This window comes from Pinus tabuliformis, chromosome 1_1 (assembly GCF_031772625.1).
Source record: "Pinus tabuliformis cultivar Carrire ecotype Pingquan chromosome 1_1, CPIR1, whole genome shotgun sequence".
NCBI classification, from domain to species: Eukaryota; Viridiplantae; Streptophyta; class Pinopsida; order Pinales; family Pinaceae; genus Pinus; species Pinus tabuliformis.
The window spans coordinates 598,720,348-598,729,152 of NC_142297.1; the positions used below are offsets into that span (position 1 = coordinate 598,720,348).

An 8,805-nucleotide genomic window follows, 5' to 3' on the forward strand; every position below is an offset into this window, starting at 1 on the left:
TGGAAATTTTTCCTAGACTCTTAAGATTCATTGACTACTCCAACTCTCACTACCTTGCTCCATAATGCAACCAAATCCTACGTAGGGTATTAGTGTTGGGTGTCTCAAGCTGACACACAAGGCTTGGTTTAGTTAGGTCAAGTTAACAACGATCTTCTTGTTAATTTTCAAATTATTATTTAACCATGCTAAAACATGTGGATGACTCTTTTACATTAAATTGCAAAAACCATGAAACATATTATATGTTGTTGATATGAACAATGTTGCTAGGGTAGCTTTGAGGTACAAGTCTTCAATGACAAACTCACTTGTAACAACACAATCTCAATTAAGATTTGAGAGAGATATATTCGTTTGGTTTTCTTAGGGTTGTAAATGGGAACAAATATTTGGGGATGATGGAACAATACATGGATGAAAATAGATCACTGATGGTACAACCACTGAGCCTAACTTCTAGTGATACTTTGCTTTACTCTCTTCTATGTTCCTCATTGGATAAGTTGGTGCAAATTAAAGGATTAGGTAAACTTATGTGTGGTTTGTGTGTTGTAGCCAATGTATCCAAAATCAAAGATTTCATTCCTTGTGTAGGGTGATCAAATTTGTAGGACATTAGAGATCACAAAAAAGTGCACAAAAAATTTAATGCATTATGGAAGGAGATTACTAATGAAAAAATTGAGAGGGGGAAGGAAAATGAGTGTGGAAAATGGGAATGCTTTTGTAAACATGATGCTTGACATCTTTGAGAAGGCCAATGCCATTGACAAAAAAATAAGTAGCAAGGACATGTTGGTTTCTATAATTAGCACTTCAATAATAATTTGGGTACGGAAACAATAGAGACATTGACAAATCTACTATGGTAAAAGATAGTGTAGGAAGAGCTTGAGTGGATGATTCACAAACACGACCTAAACTCATGTGATCTTTCAAGTGTTGAGTACACATAATGGATAATGAAACATTGAGATTGCATTTGTTGATTCGACTATTGCTTCCCTAAATAAATGGATACTTGCAGTATGGTAGGATACATCATTCATGAGATTGTTTCTTGTGGTAGTCACACCCCAACTAATAGTCATTCTAGGATTATAGAGAAGAATGGCCAATTGTTAGGGGCCCTCGCAAAAGATTGATACATGGTCAAAACACCAAAAGCACATATAAATTAGCATTACAATTGAGTATCAAAACATCGATAACTTTGAAGGAGATGACAAGCTAGTGAATGGACATGTATAGGGGTTAATGGAATTCATAGGTGAGCACTTAATAGAAGGCCTATGACAATACACAAGGAAGGAGGAAAGAGATGAAACCCATTATCATTCTTCTAAAACATGAACATATCAAATGCATCTTGAATAAACATCTCATTCAAAACTATCATGTTAGTTTCTAATTTGAAGTGTAACTTGTGTTGTCCATGACATCTTGAAGCAAATGAATGGCCCTGATTAATGAATTGAGTAAAGGCTAAGCTACTTGCCGAGGTATGCCCTTCATTTATTGCAATCCACTATTTATAATTACACTTGAAAGCATTGTAATATTGGTTATTGTAACGAAATTGCATTTTCTTACCTCTATGAGCTGTAATCTTAGATATAATCAGATGCAAAATATATACAAGTTTTATCTAATAATAAAAATTAAAGAATCAAACGATTAAACAATCCATACCATGATTAACATGTGGTAGCATACAATCACTTTCAGAAAAGAAGAGATGACAAGCTTCCAAGAACCACTAACAAACAATTGCCATATCCTTAAAAATAGCTTCCACATAAAATTGTGTAAATTCTATGTAAAAAACTCATATTTTTAAACTCAAATAATAAAAACACAAATCAAAAATATATTCAAACTCTAATTATGTAAATACCAACCACTAAAAATATATCCAAACAATAATTATTTTAAATAGAAATGAGGGGCGGTAAGACCCTCTGAAGAAGCGTTATATTAACCCCAGTATACAATATTTACAATATATACATTGACAGAAGATTACAATAGCTGTGTCATATTGACGACAGTGCAACATGAATCGGTGGGTGGCGGGTGGGGAGGCTATTAGCGTGTCGTCCCGCCACGCGCGCCCACGTTCCTATCCAAACAATAATTATACTAATACCTAATATTAAAATTGTGTTAAATTTTATAAAATATATACATATATCCAAATTTAAATAATATAAACACAAAGCATATATATAACATAATGCAAATATAAAAAAAAATTAATTAAAAAAAAAAAACTAAACTTAACAATATTTTGAAACATTGAAATTTACCTCAACAATAATCTTTAAATAAGACACTATTTAAGTAGAACAATTTGATAATTGATTATGAAATTTGTACAATGTATTAACATTAAAAAGAAGATTTCAACAATCTGAGAACCCATCCAGGCATATAAGGATGTGAAAGGAGTTGTTTAGGGAGGAGGAATTGCCGAGATAATTAAAAGTGGTTAGAATTTGGGCAAAAAATATTTCAAAAAATTTTGTAAAGTGTTTGAATCATGTTTTTGATGATGGAAATAGATTCAGCACCATCAAAAACTTCTAAAGACCTAAAATTATGAATTTTGACAACTGTTACTGAGATTTACAGATCCCTACTAAATTTTTTTAAAATATGAAAAAATTTCCATAACTTTCACAGCCAAAAAACCTAATTATTAGAATACAGCAATGCAAAATTGTCATAACATTTATTTGAAATTGATGCGTACTGTTACCTATGAAAAATTGTAAGAACCCCACTTACCTACTCTGATTTTTTTTTTTCAAAATTTTATATTGTTGTAAAATTTACGTCCATTTCTCTCTGAAAAATCATTTACGTTCATTGATGCCATTGCCAGTTGTTCCCCGTGAACAGAGGGGGACAAAAGATACCGTCGCAGTCAAACCATTTGGTATACCGGGATACGTGAACAGAGGGGGTCAAAAGATCCCGTCGCAGTCAAAGCATTCGGTATTTGGTATACCGGGATACGCGTAAATGCTGGATGGCTAAACCGCGAAGTTGCTTACGTCATTTCCACTTGCTTATTTTTTTATGTTAGTTTCATTGGAATTTATATATGCAGTTAAAAATTTAATTTAAATGATGAAAGTGATACTTTTTATGAATTCCTACCAAAAAGTTCACAAAATGTGGACCACTTGGATGCAAGTTGTTTTGCATAAAGAATGGGTCTCGATTCCCAAGGAAGAGATCTTATTTGTGGTAAGGCAGGTTTCCCCAAGAAAATCAACGCAGGTCTTCCAAACAAATAGTCAATAAAATTCTGGACCACTTAAAAAATTCATATCTTATATGGGTTGATACAAATTGTTCTGCATAAAGAATGGGTCTCGACTCCCGAGTCCAGGAATCCTGTGGTAAAGCAGGTTCCCCAAGGAAATCAATGCAGGTTATTGTACAGGAAGCTGGTTCTTTAGTTTTCTGATTTTCTGTTTTGTTTTTGTTTTTCAGTCTGGTCTATCTTTTTTCATTTTGGCTTTTTGTTTCTTTTTCTAATGCTATCAATATTTATTTTTAGTGATTTCCTCTTTGCTTCTTTAGTTAGTGTTGATCTAATAATGATTTGTCTACTTTTTTGGTTTCTAGCTTTATGTAATTTTTCATTTTGTCATTGTACAGGAAGCTGGTTCTTTCACTTTCCGATCCTCTGTTTTGTTTTTGTTTTTGTTTTTAAGTCTGTATATCTTTTCACATCTTGGCTTTTTGTTTCTTTTTCTAATGCTTCTTAGTGATTTCCTCTTTGCTTCTTTAGTTAGTGTTGGTCTAATAATGATTTGCCTACCTTTTTGATTTCTAGCCATATGTAATTTCTCATTTTGTCATTGTACAGGAAGCTGGTTCTTTTGTTTTTGTGTTTCAGTCTGGTCTATCTTTTCTCATTTTGGCTTTTTGTTTCTTTTTCTAATGCTATCAATATTGGTTCTTAGTAATTTCCTCTTTGCTTCTTTGGTTAGTGTTGGTCTAATAATGATTTGCCTACTTCTTTGGTGTCTAGTCATATGTAATTTCTCATTTTGTCATTGCACAGGAAGCTGGTTCTTTCGCTTTTTGATTGTCTGTTTTGTTTGTTTTGTTTTTGTTTTTCAATCTGCTCTATTTTTTCTCATCTTGGTTTTTTGTGTTTTTTTTAGTACTATCAATATTGATTTTTAGTGATTTCTTTTTTGCTTCTTTGATTAGTGTTGGTCGTGTTGGTATAATAATGATTTGCCTACCTCTTTGGTTTATTGCGATATGTAATTTCTCATTTGATTAATGAAAAATGGAAAAAAAAAATTCGTCAAAAAAAGTCTTCCGAACTTTAGTCAATAATGTTGGGACAGAACTGATAGTCAATAATGCTGGAAGAAGGGAAAACTGGTAGGAAACTTCATGCTTCCACCGTTTAGATTACCAGATTACGGTATTGGTTGACTATTTATTGCAACTTGGTTTTCTCAAAGGAAATAAGAACCTCAAGTAATCAACTACCCATCAAAGCTGTTTTGTTTTTAATCGTGTGCCCAAATATTGAGGTATTGATACCACAAAAGCTGCAGCTGATAGCTTCTCTGCTCTCCTGAATCGTTCATAGACAAATATTGAAGCTGAGCGCGCATTCTCAATCTCTGCCAAATATATTCGATCTTGCTTCTTTGTTATTCTATATCCAATGGCACCCGATAACTTCACATCCTTCGCATCCACCTCCAAAACCCCCTCCCATGGCGACACCAATAACTATGTGTATGATGTGTTTCTAAATCACCGCGGTCCTGACGTAAAGAAAGGACTCGCTAGTCATATCTACCACCGGCTTAAAGAATTTGGATTATCAGTTTTTCTGGACCAGAAAGAATTGCAACGAGGAGACAACTTGAATCCTCAAATCGAAGGGGCTATTCGAACAGCCTCTGTTCATGTAGCCATATTTTCACCAACTTATGCTCAATCAAGATGGTGTCTCCATGAACTCGTACTGATGAGGGAACAGATGTTGAAGTCGGGGTCAACAATAATTCCGGTTTTCTACAAAGTCGAGCCCGCAGATCTTCGGTGGACGCGCGGGGGAGATCGAGTTTATGCTAGAGATTTGGGCGTGCTTGAAAGGAAGAGAGCATTTGATTCTCAGGAACCACGGTACGACCCCAAGACCATAGAAAAATGGAGGAATACTCTTTCTGCTGTGGCAGATATAATCGGTTTTGAGCTGAAGGACAAGTAAGACCCTCCAATTCTCCCTACTATTTGAGTTTTGTACTTTGCTGGCTTCATAAGTATATCACAGATTATTTATGTAGATGTTTCTCGTTAGTCGATTAACTGTGATTTGAATATTGTTCAGGGAAGAATGGCAGCTCGTCCAGGAGGTCGTCCAACAAGTTGTGAAAAAGGTTCCCAAACCACCTCTGAACGTCGCCAAATATCCTACTGGCCTCGATGAAAAAATTAATGATGTGGACTGGACATTGTCACTTCAGCGGCAAAGCGAGAAGGCTACAGTTTTGGGAATTGTAGGTCTTGGCGGGGTCGGAAAAACTACCCTGGCTAAACCAATTCTTCAACCGAGAGAGATCAAATTACGATCGATCTTCCTTCTTATTTGATGTCAGATCCACATCTTTGCCTTCCCTGCAGAGTAGTCTTCTTAAGGATCTGATTCAATCGAATGCACAAATAAACAACGTTGATGAAGGCATAGAGAGGCTCAAAACAGTTTTTCAACGGTGTCTTATCATTTTAGATGATATTGATCATATTGATCGAATGGATGCATTATGTGCACCGCTTAGAGATACCATTCATGTAGGTAGCTTAATTTTAATTACATCTCGCACTAAGGATGTACTTATAAGCGCAGGTATTGGAGAGTCATCCATTTACACACTGAAAGGTCTCAATGGAGAGCACTCGCAAGAGCTCTTTTGCTGGCATGCCTTCGGTCAACTCCGTCCCGTTGTAGGATTTGAGGAAGTGGTTAAAGAGTTTTTGAATGTCTGCAATGGTTTGCCACTATCGATTAAAGTGCTTGGGGCGCTTCTTCGTGGAAAAGACGATTTGAGGCATTGGAGTGCGCAATTGCGGAAAACCTCCAAAGTACTTCCGGACGATATACGAAGCACACTTAGAATTAGCTATGATGCTCTTGATGAAGAGGAGAAGCAGATATTCTTAGACGTTGCCTGTTTCTTTATAGGAGAAGATAGGGATACGGCTATCAGAGTATGGGATGGATCCAACTGGGAAGGGTTGCTAGGTCTTTGGAAGCTGGAAAACAGATGCCTGGTCGAGGTGGACGGTCTGAACCGTCTCAGAATGCATGACCACCTTCGAGACCTCGGCAGAGATATAGCTGAAAATCCAGAATATCCGCGTCGTCTTTGTCGTTTCACAGAGAATCTTCTTCATAATATGTCTGCCCAATCATTTGTAAGTATCCTGAAGCTTTCGATCAACTTCGAAATAGCGTTGTGTGAAAAAAATTGCCTGTCAAGTTTTGAAATCTTAGAACTTCCCAATATTGTCAATCTTGTTTCTAACTGCTGGCGGTGAACAATTCAGGTGCGTGGAGTTATCATGGTTGAAGGAAATGACCCTGAAAAATCTTTTGAAAACCTTCCAGGCAGCTGCAACCTAAGCAGGTTGCAGCTGCTTAGGGCTCAAAGTCATTCTGTTGAACGAGTATTCAGCACTGGGCAGTTAGCACCACTAATATATCTGCGCTGGGAGAACTGTCTGAAGTCCTCCTTACCTCCTCCGATTCCATTAAAGGATTTAAGAGTGTTAAATATAGGGGGTGAGCAATTGAAAACACTCTGGCAACATGAATCTCAGGTAGTCGTGTTGTTTGTCGTTTTTTGAACAGATTTATTTACCTTTTTTTTCTTCAAAGTGTAAAAATGGTTGCAATTGTCTTTTTTTTTGGCGTATATCTCAATGCTCAAACCCACTTTAATAATGTACGTGAACATTGCAGGCACCTCTGCAATTGCGAGAATTATATATTGATGCTCCGCTTTCAGAGGTACCAAAGTCAATTGGGAAGCTGAAGCACCTAGAAAAAGTTTTCCTGTGCACACGTTATCTTGAAACTTTTCCAAATGAATTTGGGACCTTATCAGGCCTCAGAAGTCTTCACTTTGAATGCTCCGCTGTGCAGACACTGCCATACTCGGTTGGGAACTTGAGGGGCCTCCAAAGATTTGACTTGACCGGGTGCTCCACTCTGCAGACACTCCCAGACTCAGTTGGGAACCTCACAAGCCTCCAAAGGCTTGACTTGGGCCGGTGCTCCACTTTGCAGACGCTTCCATTCTCGATTGGGAACCTGACTGGCCTCAAAGATCTTGACCTGAGTTTGTGCTACACTCTGCAGACGCTCCCAAACTCCGTGGGGAACCTAACAGGCCTCCAAGTTCTTAACTTGACCGGGTGCCCCACTTTGCATACGGTGCCAGACTCGCTCGGTAACCTGAGGAGCCTCCGAAGTCTTGACTTGACCGGTTGCCACACTCTGCAGACACTCCCAGAGTCAGTTGGGAATCTGACAAGCCTCCAAAGACTGGACTTGGGCGGGTGCTCCACTCTGAAGACGCTACCAAATTCGGTTGGGAACCTAACAGGCCTCCAAATACTTGACTTGGACGCGTGCTACACTCTGCAGACTCTCCCAGACTCGTTTGGGAACCTGACAGGTCTTCAAAAGCTTGACTTGGGACGGTGCTCCAGTCTGCAGATGCTTCCAGACTCAGTTGGGAATCTTACGGGCCTCCAAGATCTTGACTTGCGTTTCTGCTCCACTCTGCAGACGCTCCCAGACTCGGTGGGGAACGTAACGGGCCTCCAACTTCTTGACTTTAAGGGGTGCTACACTCTGCAGACGCTTCCAAACTCGGTGGGAAACCTGACGGGCCTACAAAGACTTGACTTGACCGGGTGCCACACTCTTAAGGAGCTCCCAGACTCGCTCGGTAACCTGACGAGCCTCCAACGTCTTTCCTTGAGCGTGTGCTCCACTTTGCAGACGCTCCCAGACTCGCTCGGGAACCTGACGGGCCTCCGAAGTCTTGCCTTGAATGACTGCTACTCTCTGCGGACGATCCCAGACTCCGTCAGGAACCTGGCTGCCCTCCGATCTCTTGACCTGTTCTATTTATCCACCTCAAAAACAATCATCGATGCACTAAGCTATGTACTAAATGATACATAGTAAATGTACTAAGCTTTGTACTAGAACATCTGTATGGTATAGTATGCATACATGGTCTTCCATGTGATTTATTCCGCAGTCAGTGAACCGTTTAACACTACATTTCACTTTCAAATTTATTAGCACAGGCAACATTAATATAACATTTGTCTACCATCTATGTATGTAACAATCTACCCCTGGATTTTAACCGAGTGGCCAATTCTTCTAAACCTTACCGACGTTCAATGAACGAAATGAAAGATCCTGTGGAACATCTCATACAAAGTCACCTCGATACAGAAGTTGGCATTGTGGACTCAGTCTGTGAGTGTTTATAACATCTATAGACATCTTTCCACGGTTATTTTCAAGGGTCACTTTCCTCACAAAAGAAGGTGCACTCTTTCACTTCTGTTTTTGAATTGCAAGAGATGATTTAGGTGTTTCTTAATATAACGAGTAACGTCCTTTTTAACAGATCTAAGGACAACTATCAGAGCAAGCACGCCCATGTTCTTTATGTCCCGTAAAATCAAGTCCCGGGGAGTGAACATGGTTCTCTCTAGAGCAGGGTCAAA

At 38.5% G+C, this 8,805-nt stretch overlaps 1 pseudogene across 1 annotated transcript; it reads left to right on the top strand.

Annotated features, from left to right (window-relative positions):
- The first annotated feature begins 4,708 nt into the window (after positions 1-4,708).
- LOC149214690 (disease resistance protein RPV1-like) lies at positions 4,709-8,511 on the top strand (annotated as a pseudogene). Its single transcript, XR_016250066.1, has 4 exons — positions 4,709-5,256; positions 5,381-6,465; positions 6,598-6,870; positions 7,013-8,511. The product of XR_016250066.1 is annotated as a disease resistance protein RPV1-like (transcript).
- The last annotated feature ends 294 nt before the right edge of the window (positions 8,512-8,805 follow it).